Here is a 22,184-nt window from a genome sequence, read left to right as displayed (position 1 = left end):
CCATCTAGCAGAACAATAAAGTACCTACATAGGACAGTGCTTCAATAAAAGTAGCACCTATCACCAAAGACCCTCATCTCTTGAGGTGTGCCATCTTCTCACAGCTAGAAGGTACAGAAATCTGAAGTCCCTCACCAGAATAGCTATTTCTCTTCAGACATTCAGTTTTTGAACCAATTTACACAACCCTAATTAGTACCTTGATATAACGACACGCTGACCACTTGCATGATAAGGAACTTCATTTTCTTTTTGTTTTTAATTGTATTTGCTTTCTGAACAATTCCTGTATGATTTATGTTTATGATTTTACTCTGAATGTTATGCCTGTAGTATTAAGTGGTTGTGATGCTGCTGCAAGTAAGCTTTCCATTACACATGTGCATGCAGTAAATGTACTTGTGCATATGACAATAAACTCAACTTGACTTGAGAGCCGGTGCATGGGAAAAGAGGGCACCTGTAAGTTTTCATCCAAGTCAAAGACCGCAAATAAATCTGTTTCTTCATCGTCACCGGGTCAAAATCTGCCCCCCCACCCAAAAAAAAAGCAACCCATCTAATGGCAGCTTCAATCATCTATAAGCTGCAATGCATCAGAAGGTGGATCACCACCACTACCTCTGAGGTAATTAACAATGCCCAGTAAATGGTAGAACCTATTGACCTTTGGATAAATCTATGTGATGTTCTTGAGAAAAACCTGGTTTCATATATTTATAACTGGAAAAAAATCAGAAAAACAATTGCTATCCTTGGAGCTTATTAAAGAGCTAGCAAAGTAAAGAATTTTAAGAGATAATACAATCCAGTGTTTTTAGATACAGTAGTTACGAATATAATTTAAGACCAGAAGACATAAGCCATTCAGCCCATTGCATCTGCTGCATCATTTGATCATAGGTGATTAATTTTTCCACTTCATCCTGGTTTCCTGCCTTCTCCACATACCCTTTGATGCCCTTAGAAAGGAAGAACCTATCGAATTCCACTTTAAATATGCCCAGTGACTTAGCCTTCATAGCCATCTGTTGCAGTGAATTTCACAGATTTATCACTCTTTAGCTAAAGAAATTCTTTCTGATTTTTGTTCTAATGAGATGCACAGATAAAATGATCTATACTAGGGGTTCCTAACTTTTTTTATGCCATGGACTAACACCACTAAGCAAGGGCTCTGTGAACCCCAGGTTGGGAACCCCTGATCTATACCTTACAAGGACATCCAATGCTCTTGCACAGAATTCCATGATAACCAGAAAATTAAGGGCAAACGGATGACAAGCAGGCTGATGAAAGTGTTTCTTCTATTTAGATAGGTGAAACAGGAAAAAGGAACTTTGGGTTAAGTGTTTCAAAGTCAATTAATCAAATCAACAGTGCATTTGTTATTGATTATGGCTGATATATTCAGTCAAGTGTGTGTATGTTCCTAGGTAGATTTACTTTGGTGTAGTTCTAACCCTCAGGGAAATTTGGCAAAATCAATATACATTAACAACAGGAAGAATTATTATCTTGTGCTTGACTGAAGAAATAAGGACTTGGTATCAACTAATATTTAAAACACTGAAATACAATTGGGGCTATTCATTCCAAACTTTCAATTTCCTTTTACTGAGAATAAATAGAATGAAGAAAAACATTTAGCAGAGTCTTATTTCAGTAAAACATCCACCTACATCTTAAAGGAACCAAAAACATCCCACATATCTGCTCACCTGCAATGACTGGGCTATGTTGTGTATAGATGTTTACAACTCCAAAAGCATACTGCTCTGTCCTAGTGTCAAAACAAGTACAGAAACATCTGTTTCCTCTATGCCTTTCAGCATCTTTATTTCTAACCAGTGATTCTCAGTCTGCTCAGCAATAGGACATAGATTGAACTGGATCTGAGCACCCCCTAGTAATAGATGTCTTTGAAAACCTGTGTGCACCAAGTGTATAGACAGTATATTTATTTACTAAAATGATTCCAACAACGTGGGACTTCAGTAACATGGCCAGATTGGAGAAGATGGGGCTGGATCTCCATAGACAAAAGAAGATCTAAGGAATTATGGAATCCAGAATTAAGCAAATTATAAGCAAATGAGTAGATACTGTTTAAAACCTTTTGAAGATAAAACTTAATTCAGCAACATCATTTTCATTCTTCAGTATATTAAATATGGCGGCTATTTCATTATCTAATATAAACTTGACTAAAATGTAAGCACAAGTCTAAATGCCTTTGAGCACCAAGGATCAAAAGGCATGGGTGCTGCTTGGCCATATTGGAAAATAACACACAGTCATAGAGTCATAGAGCTATACAGCAGGGAAACAGGCCCTTCAGCCCAAATGGTCCATGCCGACCACAGAAACCTCCCGGCTGCCTGAGCTTAGCCCCTCCCCTCCACATATGCTTCCAAGTACCTCTTAAATTTTACTTATCTCATCCACCATCTCACAGCTCATTCCAGGTACCCTGTGTAAATTCATTACCTCTCGACTGCCTTTTTAAATTTCTCCGCTCTTACTTTGTATCTGCGTTCTCTAGTTTTGGACTCCTCAACCCTAGAGAAAGGACTGTGACCTCCCACCTTATCCATACCCCTCATGGTTGTATAAACTTCTATGAGGCTGCCCCTCATTTTGTTGTATTCCAGGGAATAAAGAACCAACCTGGTCAATCTCTCCCTATATCTCGGGCCCTCTAGTTCAGGCAGCACCTTGGAAAATCTCTTCTGCATCCTCTCCAGCTTGACAGTATCTTTCTTATAACAGGGAGACCAAAACCGTACACAGTTATTCAAGTGCAGGCTCACCAATGACTTGTATAACTGCAGTATAATTTCCCAATTCCTAAACAGATGTCCTGACTGATGTTGTCCAGTATGCTAAATGCCTTCTTCAACATCCTGTCAACTTCCGCAACTGCTTTCAGAGAACTGCGCACTTGTAGTCCCAGGCCCTGCTGTTCCACAACACTCGTCAGTGCCCTGCCATTCACTGTATAGATCCTACCCCGGTGTGAATGTCCAAAATGCATCACCTCACAGTTATCTCAGTTGAAATCCATTTGCCCATCTCTCAAGCTTATCAAGATCTCTTTGCAATTAACTGTAACCTGCTGCACTATCAACTACACCCCCAATGTGATATCATCAACAAACTTGCTAATTGTGCCGCATCCAAATTCTTTGCCTGCATAATGAATAACAGAGTTCTGAACACTGACCACTGGGGCACCCCACTATTCACAGGCTTTAAGTCAGAGAATCAACTTTCAACCATCATCCTCTGCTTCCTATCATTGAGCCAATTCTGAATCCACTTCCACCTCACTAGCTCCCCCTGAATCCCATGCGACCTAACCTGCCTGAATAGTGGACCTAGTCAAAGGCCAACGTTCACTCCGCTACCTTCATCTATCCCCTTAGTTACCTTTTCCAAAAACTCCAAAGATTCGTCAGACATGAACTCTGCCGACTATTCCTGTCAGGCCTTAACTATCCAAGTCTTGTCCCTCAGAATGGTCTCCAGTAACTTCCCTGTTACTGAAGCCAGGTTTGTAGGTCTGTGGTTCCCTGGCCAGTCCTTGTTACCCTTCTCCAACCTGTGTCCAGGGTTGATCTAAGGTCAGAGGATGTAGCAGGCACTGTGCACATCTGGACAGAGGAACATGCACCACTCATGTGCTAATAAATTGGGCCAGGGAGTAGTGCTCTGTCTTATCGATAGAAGTTAGAAACTGAAGCAGGTTTTCTGCGCATCTGCCCAGATGTTTGAGCTTCCAATCTATGGTTTTTATCCACTCTTCTACTTAATCAGCACTTTTAGCAGAAGGGGCTGCAACCCCAAGGAATTCCTGAACGCCAGGTGGAACCAAGTTCCTGATAGTGATGTCAGGAATGTCTAACTTCAGCCCAGGTGAATTCGGTAAATATGTTCCTCAATGTCAGCCCATCAAGAGGCTTTCGGCCACGTACTGCTTCTCAGAATGAAGGGGAGGAGGGCTGCAGAATTCTTGCTAGTTTGGTGAAGCCGCAGTACCATGCCCATGATCTGGTCTTTATCAAATTATGGTATTGCTTTCCACTGTTGTAACTATATGTTATAATTATGTGGTTTTGTCAGTTTTAGTCTTGGTTTGTCCTGTGTTTTCTTGTGATATCATTCTGGAGGAACGTTGTATCATTTTTTAATGCATGCATTTCTAAATGACAACACATGAGGACTGAGTGTCCATATAACCTAATCTAATCTAATCTGAAGTGTATGCGCATGCACATATACACACACACACACACACACACACACACACACACACATACACACACACACACACACACAAACAGTCTCGTCTCAGATTCATTACTAATTTACGTTTGTAGATATAATGGTTGTTATATTACTTAGAGTGTAAGTAGCATAGTGTTTAATGCAATGCTTTCAGTTCCCTCTGCTGTCTGTAAGGAGTTTGCATATTCTCCCCATGTCCACATGGGTTTACTCTGAGTGCTCTGGTTTCCTCCCACATTCCAAATATTTAAGAATTAGGGTAGGTAAGTATGCTATATTGTGACCAGAACAACGAACTTGCAGTCAACACTAGTAAGACTAAGGGATTGATTGTGGACTTCAGGAATGGGAAGTTGAGGGAATACTCATCAGTACTCAAAGAGAGATCAATAGTGGAAAGAGTGAAAAGTTTTAAGTTCCTGGGTGTCAATATCTCTGAAGATCTCTCCTGGGCTCAACATATCGATGCAATTACAAAAAAGACATGACAGTGGATATATTTTATAAGGAGTTTGAGGAGATTTGGTATGTCTCCAAAAACTCCAGCAAATTTCTACAGATGTACCACGGAGAACATTCTAACTAGTTGCTGCTAGTATGGAGGGGCTACTGCACAGGATCAAAACAAATCTGCAGAAAGCTGCAAACTTAGCCCGATTCATCATGGGTGCTAGCCTCCCCAGTATCATAGACATTTTCAAAAGGTATTGCCTCAAAAAAGGAAGCATCCATCATTAAAGAACCATGCATCTGGACTATTGAGATTGGACTGGCTTTATGTAAGAACAATCTGGCCCAGCCCCAATCTACTGACCTCTTTCTTTTCAGGTACTTACCCGGCTCCCTTCTGAACATCTGAAACTGCCTCTACCCTTATCAATGTATTCCAGACCCTAACCACTCACTGCATAAAAAAAAGATTTTTCCTCAAGTCACTTCTACTAATCACCCTCATAAAAAACCTTTGAAACCTTCAAAATAGGAGCAGGAATAGACTATTCCACCTTGCAACATGTTTAAGTCTGCTATTCCACCTCAAACTCCATTTTCCTGCACTATCCACCTTTCCTTTGATTTTAAATACTGAGGAATCAATTGACTTCAGCTCTGAATGCAATCAAAGACTAAACATCCACAGCTCTCAGGAGTAGGGAATTCAAAGTTTCTTCTGCTGTTTCACTTCCCACAATGCAGCCTGAACAGTTGAGCATTTCCTGTATTTTCTGTGTTCGTAGATGACTTCCAATATTTGCATTTTTATTGGTTCTCTCTCCAAGGATTTTGCATGCATTAACAAGATCACCTCTAACTCATCTGAAATCTAGTGAACCGAGGCACAGCTAATTCAATCTCTGATTATATGACAGATATGCCATCCAAAGAACCAGCTTAATGAACCTTCACTGCATTCTTTCTACAGCAACTATATCAAAATTGACCAAAATTGTACACAATACTGAGGTGCAGCTTCACTAAAGTCCCATAAAATTTTGTTAAGGCATCTATGGTCATATTGTCTGATCCTCTGATGATAAAGAGAATGATGACAGTCCTTACTTGGTTTATCTACATGTTTGAAGTATCTTTGTCTGTTAGTGGTGCATCCTACTTTGTTCTGAACCCAGTTTTTGCAGTCCATGATTTCTGGAATAATTTGAGTAAAGAGCTTCTGCACCTTATTCAAAACTTTAACATCTTTCTTTGGATAAACTGGGCATAATTTCCAAGAGTGGGCACAAAAATCTAGCAGTGGCCAAACCAATGTCGTCCATTAATTATTCAATTTTTCATTCATTGCTTAGGCAGGATATTATACAATTCTTCCTCATACCATAAGACCTTAAGATACAAGAGCAGAATTAGGCCATTAGGCCCATCAAGTCTGCTCCACCATTTCATCATGGGTGATCCAAATTTCCTCTCAGCCCCAATCTTTTGCCTTCTCCTCGCATCTCTTCAAGTCCTGATCAATCAAGAATCTATCAACCACTGCCTTAAATATACATATAGACTTGGCATCTACAAGAACTCCACAGATTCACCACTCTCTGGCTAAAGAAATTCCTCCTCATCTCAGTTCCAAAAGGACACCCCTCTATTCTGAGGCTGTGTCCTCTGGTCTTAGACTCTCCCATCATAGGAAACATTCTCTCCACATCCACTCTATCAAGGCCTTTCACCATTTGATAGGTTTCAATGAGGTCTCCCTCATTCTTCTGAATTCCAGGGAATACAGGTCCAGAGCCATCACACACTCTTCATATGACAAGCCATTCAATCCTGCAATCATTTTCATGAACCTCCTTTGAACCATCACCAGTTTCAGAATGTTCCTTCAAAGATCAGGGGCCCAAACCTGCTCACAATACTCCAAGTGAAACCTCACCAGTGGTTTATAAAGTTTCAATATTACACCCTTGCTTTTATAGTCTAGAAATAAATGCTAACATTGCATTTGCCTTCCTCACCACAAACTCAACATGCAAATTAACCTTTAGGGAATCCTGAGCAATGATTCTCAAGTCCCACTACAGCACAGAAACAGGCCTTTTGGCCCTTCTTGGCTGTGCCGAACCATTTTCTGCCTAGTCCCACTGACCTGCACACGGACCATATCCCTCCATACACCTCCCATCCATGTATCTGTCCAATTTATTCTTAAATGGTAAAAAAGAACCCGCATTTACCACCTCATCTGGCAGCTCATTCCATATTCCCACCACTCTCTGTGTGAAGAAACCCCCCTAATGTTCCCTTTAAACTTTTCCCCCCTCACCCTTAACCCATGTCCTCTGGTATTTTTCTCCCCTTGCCTCAGTGGAAAAAGTCTGCTTGCATTCACTCTATCTATACCTGTCATAATTTTATATACCTCTATCAAATCTCCCCTCATTCTTCTACACTGCAGGGAATAAAGTCCTAACCTATTCAACCTTTCTCTGTAACTGAGTTTCTCAAGTCCTGGCAACATCCTTGTAAACCTTCTCTGCACTCTTTCAACCTTATTTATATCCTTCCTGTAATTTGGTGACCAAAACTGAACACAATACTCCAGATTTGGCCTCACCAATGCCTTATACAACCTCATCATAACATTCCAGCTCTTATACTCAATACTTTGATTAATAAAGGCCAATGTACCAAAAGCTCTCTTTACGACCCTATCTACTTGTGACGCCACTTTTAGGGAATTTTGTATCTGTATTCCCAGATCCCTCTGTTCTACTGCACTCCTCAGTGCCTTACCATTAACCCAGTATGTTCTACCTTGGTTTGTCCTTCCAACATGCAATACCTCACACTAGTCTGTATTCAACTCCATCTGCCATTTTTCAGCCCATTTTTCCAGCTGGTCCAAGTCCCTCTGCAGGCTCTGAAAACCTTCCTCACTGTCTACTACACCTCCAATCTTTGTATCATCAGCAAATTTGCTGATCCAATTTACCACATTATCATCCAGATCATTGATATAGATGACAGATAACAATGGACCCAGCACTGATCCCTGTGGCACACCACTAGTCACAGGCCTCCATTCAGAGAAGCAATTCTCTACCACCACTCTTTGGCTTCTTCCATTGAGCCAATGTCTAATCCAATTTACCACCTCTCCATGTATACCTAGCGACTGAATTTCCTAACTAACCTCCCATGGGTGACCTTGTTAAAGGCCTTACTGAAATCCATGTAGACAATATCCACTGCCTTCCCTTCATCCACTTTCCTGGTAACCTCCTCGAAAAACTTCAATAGATTGGTCAATCATGACCTACCACGCACAAAGCCATGTTGACTCTCCCTAATAAGTCCCTGTCTATCCAAATGCTTGTAGATTCTGTCTCTTAGTACTCCCTCCAATAACTTACCTACTACCGACGTTAAACTCACCGGCCTATAATTTCACGGATTACTTTTCGATCCTTTTTTAAACAACGGAACAACACGAGCCACTCTCCAATCCTCCGGCACCTCACCCGTAGGCAGCGACATTTTAAATATTTCTGCCAGGGCCCCCGCAATTTCAACACTGGTCTCCTTCAAGGTCTGAGGGAACACTCTGTCAGGTCCCGGGGATTTATCCACTTTAATTTTCCTCAAGACAGCAAGCACCTCCTCCTTTTCAATCTGTACAGTTTCCATGATCTTACTACTTGATTCCCTCAATTCCATAGACTTCATGCCAGTTTCCTTAGTAAATACAGACGCAAAAAACCTGTTTAAGATCTTCCCCTTTTCCTTTGGTTCCGCACATAGCCGACCACTCTGATCTTCAAGAGGACCAATTTTATCCCTTACAATCCTTTTGCTCTTAATATACCTGTAAAAGCTCTTTGGATTATCCTTCACTTTGACTGCCAAGGCAACCTCATGTCTTCTTTTAGCCCTCCTGATTACTTTCTTAAGTATTTTCTTGCACTTCTTATACTCCTCAAGCACCTGATTTACTCCCTGTTTCCTATACATTTCATACAACTCCCTCTTCTTCTTTATCAGAGTTGCAATACCTCTTGAGAACCAAGGTTCTTTATTCCTATTCAATTTGCCTTTAATCCTGACAGGAACATACAAACTCTGCACTCTCAAAATTTCCCCTTTGAAGGCTTCCCACCTACCAATTACATCTTTGCCAGAGAACAACCTGTCCCAATCCACGCTTTTAGATCCTTTCTCATTTCTTCAAATTTGGCCTTCTTCTAGTTCAGAACCTCAACCCTAGGACCAGATCAATCCTTGTCCATGATCAAATTGAAACTAATGGTGTTATGATCACTGGAACCAAAGTGCTCCCCTACACAGACTTCCGTCACTTGTCCTAACTCGTTTCCTAACAGGAGATCCAATATTGCATCCCCTCTAGTTGGTCCCTCTATATATTGATTTAGAAAACTTTCCTGAACACATTTTACAAACTCTAAACCATCTAGACCCCTAACAGTATCCCTTTGCACCTCTGTTTTTTTTCTCTCCATTTAGAAAATAGTCAACTCTTTCATTTCTTTAAACTAAGTGAATGACCATGCACTTCACAATACTGTATTCCATCTGGCAGTTCTTTACCCATTATCCTAATCTATCTAAGTCCTTCTGTAGCTTCACTATTTCCTCAAAACTACCTGTCCATCCACCTAGCTTCATATCATCGGCAAAGTTATCAACAAAGCCTTCAATTCCATCATCCACATCATTGACATATAATGTAAAAAGAATCTGTCCCAACACAAATCCATGTGGAAGACCACGAGTCACCAGCTGCCAGCCAGAAAAGGCTCACTTTACTCCCACTCTTTGCCTCCTGCCAATCAGCCATTGATTTATCCATGCTAGAATCTTTCCTGTAATACCATGGGCTCGTAGCTTGTTAAGCAACTTTAAGTGTGGCACTTTGTCCTTCTGAAAATCCAAGTACACAACATCAATCAATTCTCCTTTGTACATCCTGCTTGGCATTTTTTCAAAGAATTCCAATGAATTTGTCAGTCACGATTTTCCCTTGAGGAAACCATGCTGACTACGGCCTATTTTATCACGAGTCTCCAAGTACCCTGAGACATCATCCTTAATAACCATCTCCAACATCTTCCCAACCACTGAGGTCAGACTAACAGGCCAATAGTTTCCTTTCATGTGCCTTGCTCCCTTCTTGAAGAGTGGAGTGTCATTTACAATTTTCCAGTCTTCTGGAACCATTCCAGATTCCAGTGATTCTTGAAAGATCATTACTAATGACTCCACCATCTCTTCAGCCACCTCTTTCAGAAGTCTGTGGAGCACACCATCTGGTTCATGTGACTTATCTACCTTCCGACCTTTCCGTTTCCCAAGAACCTTCTCTCTACTTATGGTAACTTCACATACTTCATGCCCCCAACACCTGGAACTTCCACCATACTGCTAGTGTCCTCCACAGTGAAGACTGATGTAAAATACTTATTCAGTTCGTCTGCCATTTTGTTGTCCCCTATTACTACTACTCCAGCACTGTTTTCCATATCCACTTTTGCCACTTTATTTATCTGAAGAAACTTTTGGAATCATCTTTAATATTCTTGGCTAGCTTACGTTTGTATTCCACCTTTACGGTCTTAATGACTTTATTAGTTGACTTCTGTTGATTTTTTTTTAAACTCCCAATCCTCTAACTTCTCACTAATTTTTGCTCTAGTGTATGCCCTTTCTTTGCCTTTTATGTTGGCTTTGACTTCTCTTGTTAGCCACGATTGTGTCATCTTTCCTTTGACTACTTTGGGAAGCATATATCCTGTGACTACAGACTTGCTTCCAGAAATTCCAGCCACTGCTGCTCTGCTGTCATCCTGCCAATTTTTTTTTTTCCAATCAATTCTGGTCAACTCCTCTCTCATGTCTCTGTAATCCCTTTACTCCACTGTAATACTGATACATCTGACTTTAGCTTCTCCTTCTCAAATCTCAGGATGAATTCTATCATATTATGATCACTTGCCCCTGAGGGTTCTTTTACCTTAAGCTGACTGGAATGTGAATTCAACTGCTAGACTGGTGAGTAACCAATCTGTGGAATCAGTATATGTTACTATAGATGCCTCATGATATGCTAGTTTCAGGAGCAGATTGATGTTGGATGAAACTATCAACTGCCTCTTCTCACATTCATAGTCAAAAATAATTTTGTATTCACAATGCATAGTCTGTTGCTCAACAGCATTTTCCATTTATCTTTTCAGAGAAGCATGAATTATTCTGCTCTCTAATCACCAGCACTAGATAAATACAGAGAGTAGCATTAGTATGGGTATAGTGTTTACAACAAGCTTGAAGGTGGGAGGGATTGAGTGGAGGATTCAGTGTCTTGACATCAAGATTGGACACTGAAACCTCCACCATTGACTGAGCTGGACACATAGCCAGACTGTATGTGTGCCAGTACTGTGAGAACCAAGAAAGGACAAAAGTATATGCCTAACATCTCAACAATCCACCTGCACAAATAACATTCATCTATGAACATATGGGTAGATTAATAAGAAAGACATCCTGTAGTAATTCTACAGAAAGCCTCAAGTTCACGCTGTGTGTGAGATAGCACAACCTTAATGTTAAATGTATTAGATTCAGAACTGAACTCGCAGTGCAAAACTGGATGTCGATAATGTCTTTTGTACCAATAGTGGAAGCAGAAATGTATTCTACTATTGCTGGAATATTATGTCACAGCACATTCCTCAGTCTATCATCATCTTTGTGCACAGCAACCAACCCTGGTTTTATGGGGTTGGTTGAAGAGCGTTTAAAAGCAGTTGCAGAAAGAACAGAAAATGTGGAACAAATCTGGTAAGGTGTACAAAATTATGAGGGTTGTTTATGAGCTGTGATTCCGTAACTATGTGTCGACCTTATGAGGTTCACAGATTATTAGAGGCCATTGTGCTCAATGGGTGTATTTTCCTATATTTCCCTACAATAAAATTCAGTTTTGCTTTATGTATAATTTAAAAAGTATCTCTGAAAAACAAATAAATTTAGAAAGCTTAGTTATTAACTTCTCAATACTTTCATTCAGCCTATGGTGTGTTGGTCATTAGCTGGAGAAGTGAGTTCAAAAGCCATGAAGTAATGGTCCAACTATAAAAGTCCTGTTAGATCACACTTGGAGTATTCTGCTTTGTTCTGGTCACCTCATTATACGATACAGATGAAAGCTTTAGGAGATTTACCAAGATGCTGCTTGGATTGGAGAATATGTCTTATGGGGAAAGCTTGAGAAAGCTAGTGCTTTTGTCTTTTGGAGTGAAGGAGGATTGAGAGGTGGCACGATAGAGGTGTACAGGGTTATGAGAGGTACACAGTGACAGCAATGGTCAATACCAGAGGACATTCGTTTAAGGTGAGGAGAGGAAAAATTAGGTGAAGTATCAGAGCTGAAAGGAAGGTTTTCATTGCACCTCTGCATACATTTACTTCTGCATATGATAATAAACTCAATTTTGACAAAACACTGGAACTTGTAAAGCTTGTTCATGCCTACTTTACTGATCTTTGATCAAACTCACCACCATTCATCCCCCGAACTTCACAATGCCTATGAAGATGCCTGACAACATATGTTCCTTTATTTTCCTCAATTTTAATGATTCCAAAGTCATCAAATGCACTCCCTAAATCTTTGAAGTTCACAATCTCTCTTAAAGGCTCTTCTGATCTTTTTGACTAAATTATGGTTACTTACTCAACTATGTCCCCGCATTTGGGAGAAAAAAATTATGTAAAGAAAGCTCCTAAGACAGGGGTTCCTAACCTGCAGTACGTGGACCCCTCAGTTAATGGTATGGGTCTATGGCACAAAAAACGGTTGGGGACCCCTGTAGGAACGCTTGGGAGGTTTTACAACATTAAAGGTACTTGAAAAGTGCACACTCTAATTATTTTGATGTAGAGTTGTGCTGATTCTATTTTCTTCTCCTTTCATCTAAGGAAAGGATATAACGTACTGATTTCAGAATTTCATAATTTTTAATCATCCATCACAACTTTGTCTGAATTTCCCTTTAATTGACCCATATTCGCCTTTCCTACCTTTCCTTCATAATATATTTATTAAAAAGACTGGTAACTTACATATAATTTCCAAGGCAAAAAAAAATCCTTTTTGCACACCTTATTACTTTCTTAAAAATACTTAACTGTAATGACATAACAGTTATAGAGGTGAAGTAACAAACCAGAAGTTGAGAGTTCAAATCATTTTGCAGAAAATCGCTATATCCTACATAATTAGATTTCAGCTTCTTTAGTGCAGTCAATCAAGGTCAATGCATAGGAAAATATTTCTAGTTTTTAGATTTGCATCATAAAGTTTGAGTTTTTTTGTATCTGCACAACAAAACCACTGATTAGAGTATAGGCATTTCACTAATGTCTGTTAAAGCAGGCTATGAAATGTAATTTATTAACTACGCTCAGACCCCGCATAACACTACCATGCATAGCGCTGATTCATTACAGTTATTCTTCATTGAAATTTTCTTAAATGACAAAAATTAATTCTATGCAATACTTAAAACTTCTCAAGAGTGGCCGTTATTACAGTAAACATTCAATCAGCCAGTGAAAGCACTTTACAAATGCTGTGAGCCACTCACAGCCAATCATGTATTAGTTCACGCAGCCTCTCCTGCGTGTGTAAACATTCTTGCTCGCTCACCAATTTATTCCATTTTTTTTCACCCATAATATCTGGAAAACACCCTGCAACTTCCAGTGAGGAGAGTACATCTAAGATCTCTTGGAAAAGCATCAGCATGGATGTGAAACTGGAAGCTGGTAAGCGTCAGGTTGATGTACGCGCCGCTTTGAAATTGGCTACATCGATGATCAGAACAACTATAAAAATTCCAACAAGGTAAAACTTCTGCAACGACAACCTCAGAGTTATCGATAACAAAAGTGACTAATTCAAGGAGCCATTTGCTTGCAACAATGGAAAATACTGTAAATATATGGGTGGAAACATGCCCCTAAGCCAGCTAATAATATTGTAAAATGCAAGGAGCTTCACAATCATATTCAAGAAGAAGAAGATACAATGCTAACATTCACAGCCAACAGAAATTGGTTTGATAGAGTTAAACAGCACAGTAACATCCATAGGGTACTTATCTCTGGTAAACCAGCTAGTGCAGATAGCAAGGCAGCCCAGGATTTGCCTGCAACACTGAAGGCCACAGTCGAAAAGGATAATTACCCTCCTGAGCTTGTCTTCAATGTAGATGAAACGGGCCTATTTTGAAAAGAATACCTTCCCATACTTTCATCCCCCCAAAAAGAGAAACATGCAGCTGGGTTCAAGGCTGCGAAGGACCAGTTAACCACAAAATTCCTCAGCACTAGCATCGCATGATCACACAAATCATGGACTAGTTCATCGATAATGACCCTGACTGGGAGCGAAGCAATAAGGCAAAGAGAGGTGTTCTTGACATAATTTCCTGCTACCAAGAATTGCTTCATGAGAGGGAACTTAAGAAAAGGCAGTGAAATCTGCCACCAAATTGAAGAAGAAGCCAAAGTTAGAGGAAAACCCACAGCCTGGTCCCTCCTCTATGATGCAGCCCCCACCTGCTTCCCTCCACTGTTGCTGCAATGTGTTGCTGCTCCATCGATGTACAGGTTACAGCCTATTTGTGTGTTTGTTACTCCACGAGTTACGGTTATAAAATAATATAGTACACCTTGGGTTTGATTCTTTTAAAACCAGGTACACATCTCAATTTACATAATGTTATAACGACCCCACATAGTGCTGATTTACATAGAACTCCACCTCCCAGGAGCGCATCCTCAGTGCTAAGTGGGGTCTGAGTGTATATGGTTATACAATATATTATAAATGTGTGGATGAGATAAGGAACAAAGCGGGGTTGGTCTTATATACTCTGACCTTTGATACTGAGAAGAAAGAGTAACTAATTACTGCCTTTACAATGATGCTGCTCAAAAATGACATTTTATTACTACAATGCAGTATTTGACAAACAGAAAAGATAATTAAAATAATAAGTCATTAACATCTCATAAAGTGTCCTTCTGGTCATGCTAATAATTTTTCTGATGTTTAAAATAAATAACATATGCCCTGCACTAGCCCAAAGCAAACAGCAATAATCACTGTGTGAGAATAATTAGATTACATAGTCTAGGTCTCTAGAAAAGGAGGTTGCGTTTACTATTTACAACTGTGTCATTGAGTTCACTTGGACTTACTGTATATGCACAAAATATTGTTCCAATTATATTGCAACTAATTCAGTAACAACTAGCTCTGAATGTTTAAGGATGTTTTGATCTGTGTTTTGTTCTGGTATTTCTGAATTATCTTGAAGAAAAAAACATTTTGTTAGCACATTTGGTTCAAAGTTCAAAGTACATTTAATAGACAATAGACAATAGGTGCAGAAGTAGACCATTCGGCCCTTCGAGCCTGCACCGCCATTCTGAGATCATGGCTGATCATCTACTATCAATACCCGGTTCCTGCCTTGTCCCCATAACCCTTGATTCTCCTATCCATAAGATACCTATCTAGCTCCTTCTTGAAAGCATCCAGAGAATTGGCCTCCACTGCCTTCCGAGGCAGCGCGTTCCACACCTCCACAACTCTCTGGGCGAAGAAGTTCCTCCTCAACTCTGTCCTAAATGAGCTACCCCTTATTCTTAAACCATGCCTTCTGGTACTGGACTCTCTCAGCATCTGGAACATATTTCCTGTCTCTATCTTGTCCAATCCCTTAATAATCCTATATGTCTCAATCAGATCCCCCCTCAATCTCCTTAATTCCAGCGTGAACAAGCCCAGTCTCTCTAACCTCTCTGCGTAAGACAGTCCGGACATCCCAGGAATTAACCTAGTGAGCCTATGCTGCACCTCTTCCACAGCCAGGATGTCCTTCCTTAACCCTGGAGACCAAAACTGCACACAATACTCCAGGTGTGGTCTCACCAGGGCCCTGTACAAATGCAACAGCATTTCCTTGCTCTTGTACACAATTCCCTTTGTAATAAAGGCTAACATTCCATTACCTTCTTCACTGCCTGCTGCACTTGCTCATTCTCCTTCAGAGACTGATGAACAAGTACTCCTAGATCTCTTTGTATTTCTCCCTTACCTAACTCCACACCGTTCAGATAATAATCTGCCTTCCTGTTCTTGCTCCCAAAGTGAATAACCTCAAAGAATGTATAAATTATACCTCCTTGAGATTTGTTTGCTTACAGGCAGCCACAAAGCAAGAAACCCGAAAGAACCCAATTAAAAAATGACCAACCTCTAATGTGTAGAGAGAAAAAAAACACAAATTATGCAAACAATAGAAGAAGTCAACAGCATTCCGAACCAAATTGAGTCCTTAGATCCAAAACCCTGGAGCAACCCGAGAAGACCCAAAGCCTCAGTATGAGACTCAGAATCAGAATTAGAGTCATATTTATATCACCGACATATGTCGTGAAACCAGGCCTTCATATTAGCATGGCATATTTCCGTGAAGCTTACAGGCACTCGGCACAGAAGCCAAGGGCAGTCTCACCCTCACAGCCTCAGCTCCACAGAGAAAGAAGTGAACGTCTCCGGACAGCAAGCAAAATTGGCCCAACTCTCACCTCCGATCCCAGCACCCTGCCTTTCCAGTCTATCTGGACCAGCCTTTAAGTTGCCTAACCAGCGGATCATACCTCATATTAGGACCTGGGTCCCGGTGCAGCGAAATGCACTGGGCCTCAGCCATGCAACGAAGCAATACACACCCAAGTTGAAGTCATACGCGATCTCTCCAGATCAACTCGGTGCTAACAGCGATCCAAACCTCGCACCTGGGTTAGTTAGAAGAGCATAGGAACTTCTCCTCTCTAAATCGCTTACTCCAATTGCATTGATTTTGCAGTGGCAGCTCACTTCTCATATTCGCTTGGTTCTCCATTGTTTCCGGTGATAGTTTACCACAATTTACTTCAGAAAAGGTGCTATTAGAAATATTTTTAGTTGAATTTCTTGCCTTTTGAACTGCCAGTACGCGGTTGCACACCTTTGGTAGCGCCATCTTAAATCGGAAGTATTTCTTATTCCACAAAAAAGATCCCAGGTCATTATGTTAAGATAATAAAATATTGGGAGGTAGTAGGTAACTATCTCCTTTGTCTATTTAAAAATTCAAGACAGCATTTCACAATATACCTCCATAGAGTGCAGAAAAAGCCCATTCTTACCACTGATGGCTCTTTGAAAGAACAAGACAATTGGTTCTATTTACCGGCTCCTCCTAACTTACTACAAATATTTTAATTACGGATCCAATTTCCTTTTGAAATCCATTATTCAATATGCTTTCAATATCACTTCTTCAGACCAGTTCCTAATCCAATATCATTAATTTGACGTCTGTCTTTTTGTTATTCATTTTGCAGAAAGTGGCCACTGCAGATATGACCTGCATCTGTTGCACATTCTTAACTACCAAAGGTGGTGGAGAGCTGATTTCTTGAACAGCTGCTGCCCTTCTTGTCATTGGCTATATTTAGCTTTTGTTTCTAGAGACAACAACAATGATGGGCCATGATAGATTTCCATCTCGGGGTGGTTTGCAACTAGCAGAGAATCCTGCAGCTGGTGCTCATATCACTTGTTCCTGTCTTTCTCGATGAGGTGTTTGGGAAAAGATGGTACACCAGTGATGGAGGGAGTAAATTTCATGGCTGAATTGAATGTTGCCATTGAACTGTCTGAAGAAGTGGGAAGCACATTGTAAGAAATATTTTAGTGGTCTCTCACTTTTTGTTGTCTCATTGATACAGAGCAATAGCAAATATATCAGCATCTCTTCAAACATACTGTACTAGCTTCTTACTTTAAAAAGAACTAAAGATCATTGAAAACAGCTTGCAATATCTTATAATTTTTCATGCATTCAACTTGAAAATGACTCCTTTCTTCCTACAACGGTTTGTACTGTGAACTAATTTATTTGTCCAAGCATTGGCCCTGCAGCTTAGAAACAATTTTAAGTGACATTTCAGCCAAACCCAAGGGAAAGCTCTTTGACAGCAATGGCAAATTCTGGAGGAAGAATTAGCAATAAGGCCCTGTCTGGCTGATATTCTGGTTGTCACTGATTTCAACAGATCTTAATCAAAAAGTACTGGCACCTTGGCCAAGGTCCCAGCCTTGATAAATGCCATCAAAGACCAATAACTGATCATTCATGCCATTGAAACTTGTGGGATCTTGCTGCAGATCTTCCTCACATGATGTAGGCACCACTGGGAAAGAAACTCTTAGTTTCCCTTTCTATTTTGTGCACACTCACAGAGCCATTATTTTTGAACAGACACACACACACACACACACACACACACACACACACACAAAATGCTAGAGGAACTCATCAGGTCAGGCAGTATCTACTGTATAGAACTCAATAGATAGTCAATGTTTCCAGCCAAGACCCTTCATCAGAACTGAGAAGGAAGGGGAATGATGCCAGAATAGAAAGGTGGGGGGAGGGGAAGGAAGCTTGCTGGAAGGTGATATGTGAAGCCAGGTGAGTGGGAAAGGTCACAGGCTGAAGAAGAAAGAATCTGACAGGTGAGGAGAGTGGACAACAGGAGAAAGAGAAGCAGGAGAGAACACAGGGGAAGTAAAAGGTTAGAGTGGGGAATAAAGGATGGTGGGAGTGAGGGGGTGGGGCGCGAATTTATTTACTGGAAGGAGAAATCGACATTTTTGATATTCATGCTATAGTTTTGACCTAATGATAAGAGAAGAACTGTAACTTGTTTCCAAATCATCATGGCCTGAGATGAGGAGGGGAACTTGCAGAAAGAGTGTTCCTATGTGTCTATTGCGAATATCATAGGGCATAGAACCTTAAAGCACAGTAACAGGGCTTTCAGTCCACATATTGTTCCAAACTAATTAAACTACTTTTTAACTGCCTAGGCAAACTTGTTTTTTCTACCTACACAAGGTCTTTTGCCCTACACTGTCTGCATATTCATGAACCTGTTTCAGAACCTCTTAAATACCTCAATGCATTTGTCTCTGCTACTATCCAAGCAGTGCATCCCAGGCATCCACCACTCTCTGTGTAAATAAAATTGCTCAGCACACCTTCTTTGAACTTACCCCCATCACCTTAAATGCATGCCATGTAGTTTTAGACATTTTGTCTCCAATTTTATAAACTTCTGTCTCAAGTCTCCCTACAGACTCTGGTGCTCCAGAGAAAACAACTCAGGTTTGTCCAACCTGTTTTCTCAGCACATATCCTCCAATCCAGGCAGCATGCTGATAGAGCTCTTCTGCACTCTCTCTCTAAAGGCACCACATCCTTCCTATAATCAGCCAATCAGAACTGAATGTAAAAATTCTTCTAGACAGTAGAAACAAGTGGATTTGGAGTGAGCTCAAGAGTTTGGGAGTTGTTTTTTTTTTGGAGAAGGCATTCACCTCAATCATGAAGTAGTGGTGCTAGCTCAGTAAATGCTTATATTGGTGGATGGAGAATACTCTCTGCTGGGTGGTTATAAGCTTCTTGACTGTTTGTGAAATACAAATCATCCAGGCAAGTGAAAAGCATTGGAGGCTCTCCAACAACATGTGCTTTGCAGATAATGGAAGTTTAGTGGAGGTCACTCTGACCTACTTATGCATCCACAGTCTCTTTTCCTGATTGATCTAGTGAAATTTCTGATTAACCTCTTCCCACCAGATGTTGATGTCAACACTGGTAACATTATTGAAGATGAAATGGTGCAGAAAGGAGCAGGAAAGCACTCTCTTTTTGGAGATGGCACTTGCATGAGATGAATGTAACGTGCTTTTAATGAAGCTGTCCAAGAATAATGGCTTTATATTAGTGCATGTAAAGTAGACTGCTTTATTATATGAGGACTCGTGAATGAGTGTTGGTACAGGTTTATTATTGTCATATGTACCAAGATATCGTGAAAATCTTTTCTTGCATAATGTTCATACAGATCAAACCATTGCACAGTGCATTAAGCAGAATAAGGTTAACCAGTAACAATGCAGAATAAAGTGTGAATGTTATAGAGAAAGTGTACTGCAGGTAAAAAATAAAGTGCAAGATCATTAGAAGATATATTTGAGGTCAAGAGTCCATCATTGTTTAGGAGGTCTGTTTAAGAGTTTGATATTCAGCCCGTAGAATGATTGCATTTCTTACTTTAATGGCGAAAAGATGTATTTTACAACATTGGAAAGAGCTTAATGCTCCAACTACCTTTTTTTGGTTTTCTCAGACGATTTTATGTTTGAATCTGGAGAAAATTAGAAGTAACCTTCATGATTCTTCATTTAAATTTGAACAGATTTGGGGACCTTTTATTCGATATTTTCATTTAATGTAATATTTACCCTTCTTGTTTTTTTTTCACTGTTTTAATGGAGGTCGGGATTGAGGACGTGATTTTAAGTTTAACTCTGTTTGGTTTCAAGTTAGCCCATTGCTTTGCTTTGCTTTTAGTTAGTTGCACGGTGGGTTTTTTTTTTGGGGGGTTTTTTTTTCTTTTTTTCCATTGATATATATAAAATCTAGTATACTATTATGTTATTTTGGTTTCTTATGCTTAAATTACATTGTTTGTAGTATTTTTTTTTGGTATTGTTATCTTTTGGAATTTTATTATACTTTAACATTGTATTAATGTTTATATGGCTTACCTTTTTTGTATACTTACTCAATAAAAAGATTTAAAAAGAAAAGAAAGAGTTTGATAACAGCGGGATGGACTCTGTCTTTGACCCGGGTGGCACGTGCTCTCAGGTTTTTGTATTTTATGCCCAATGGGAGAGAGTAGAAGAGAGAATGTCTTGGGTTAATGAGGTCTCTGATAATGCTGGCTGCTTTACTCTTGCAACGAGAAGTAGAGTCAAAGTGATGTTAACATCAGTCTGTGTAGCTCGATATAATTCATTGCTCTTAAATGTATGTGAGACATAATGCTAAGGGAAAATGTAGGTCTCTTTTTCTGCAGAAGATGCATGTTCCAAAACAAAAATGAATTTCCCTCATTGATACTTATGTTGACTGACAGCTTTTCCAATTTCTAACTACTCAGAGAGCAGCAAATCATGGATTGGACATAGATAAATAGCTGTTGGCATCATTGTGTACAATAAAGAGACAGTGATGTCAGTGAACAGATGTACAATTCTAACCCTACGTCTCCAAGGAACCTAAACACCTGCCAGTTGCTCATATATTAGTGTCAAGGCTACACATCTATACAGCTAGACAAAACCTGATAATTTTCTTGCCACTTGGGAAATAAATTTTTGCCCACCATCCTAACTTGGCTCTTAAAGATCTCCACATCAGCGTAATTTTGGTTTCAACATAATTCTGCTTTCAACATCAAAATATTAAATTTGCTTGCACAAAATTGACTACAAGATCAAGGTTTGGCAAATAGAATTCTTGCTTTCTGTGGTAAATCCACAGATTTATAATGTGCTATTTTCCTCATCAATTCATCTTCTTATCAGCTTCATATTAGAAATGTATAATGTGTAGATCAGAGATATGTATGGAACACAAAGCAAGAACAACGATCACATTGGCTGGCTCTATTCTATGATTCCACAAATCTCTCTGATTCACACACAGAGAGTCAATCTAGTATGAAACTATACTCAAAAAATAAGAACCCAACCCAATGACATTACAAAAGTTCCACAAACATGAGAAAATCTGCAAATGCTGGAAATCCAAAGCAACACATACAAAATGCTGGACGAACTCAGCAGGCCAGGCAGCATCTATGAAGACAGTAAACAGTTGACAGTTTGGGCCAAGACCTTTCATTAAGACATTGCATAAGTTGTTCAGACATCCCTGACCAAGCATACTCTCAAATATAAAAGAATCCTATCTCATCATCAAAGTGCACTCATTTTTAGTACAGTAACCGCTGTTGTGCGTGGAAACACCATGCAATCTTGTGATCACTAAAATACAGGAAAGTCATTGGAAAATTTGGTAAAGTTGTTTCACCTTGAATCATATGCATACACTTTACTTGTGTGTTTTAGGATGGTCAGTATTTGTAGCTGCCTTGTTTTTTTTCTGCACAGGCTAACAGAAAGCTTGTCAAACTCAAAGGACACTGTCTAGTCTCTGTACAGCACCAAGAAGGGCTGTCAATGAGATAAGGGAAAACTGGGAGTGGGATTGGGCATATGAGACATGGATATAGCACCTTCATGTGATGGATAGACTGCGACAACACCCATTCATTGAGAGGTTCTTGGCTACTACAAGTGACATTGCAATATCTGATAATGAACTCAGAAAACAGAGATGTTACTACAATAATTGTTAGTGAGGTTTATGGTCGAAAGT

The 22,184-nt window shown here is 39.9% G+C and overlaps 1 protein-coding gene across 1 annotated transcript in view; it reads right to left on the bottom strand.

Moving 5' to 3' along the window:
• Positions 1-22,184, bottom strand: part of dnah9 (dynein, axonemal, heavy chain 9) — a 585,611-nt gene that overhangs the window by 128,970 nt on the left and 434,457 nt on the right. The gene's annotated exons all lie outside the window — the stretch shown is intronic.

Source organism: Mobula hypostoma, chromosome 22, assembly GCF_963921235.1.
Source record: "Mobula hypostoma chromosome 22, sMobHyp1.1, whole genome shotgun sequence".
Taxonomy (NCBI): domain Eukaryota; kingdom Metazoa; phylum Chordata; class Chondrichthyes; order Myliobatiformes; family Myliobatidae; genus Mobula; species Mobula hypostoma.
Note: the sequence above shows the minus strand (reverse complement) of the source record. Positions and strands in the feature narration are given on the sequence as shown.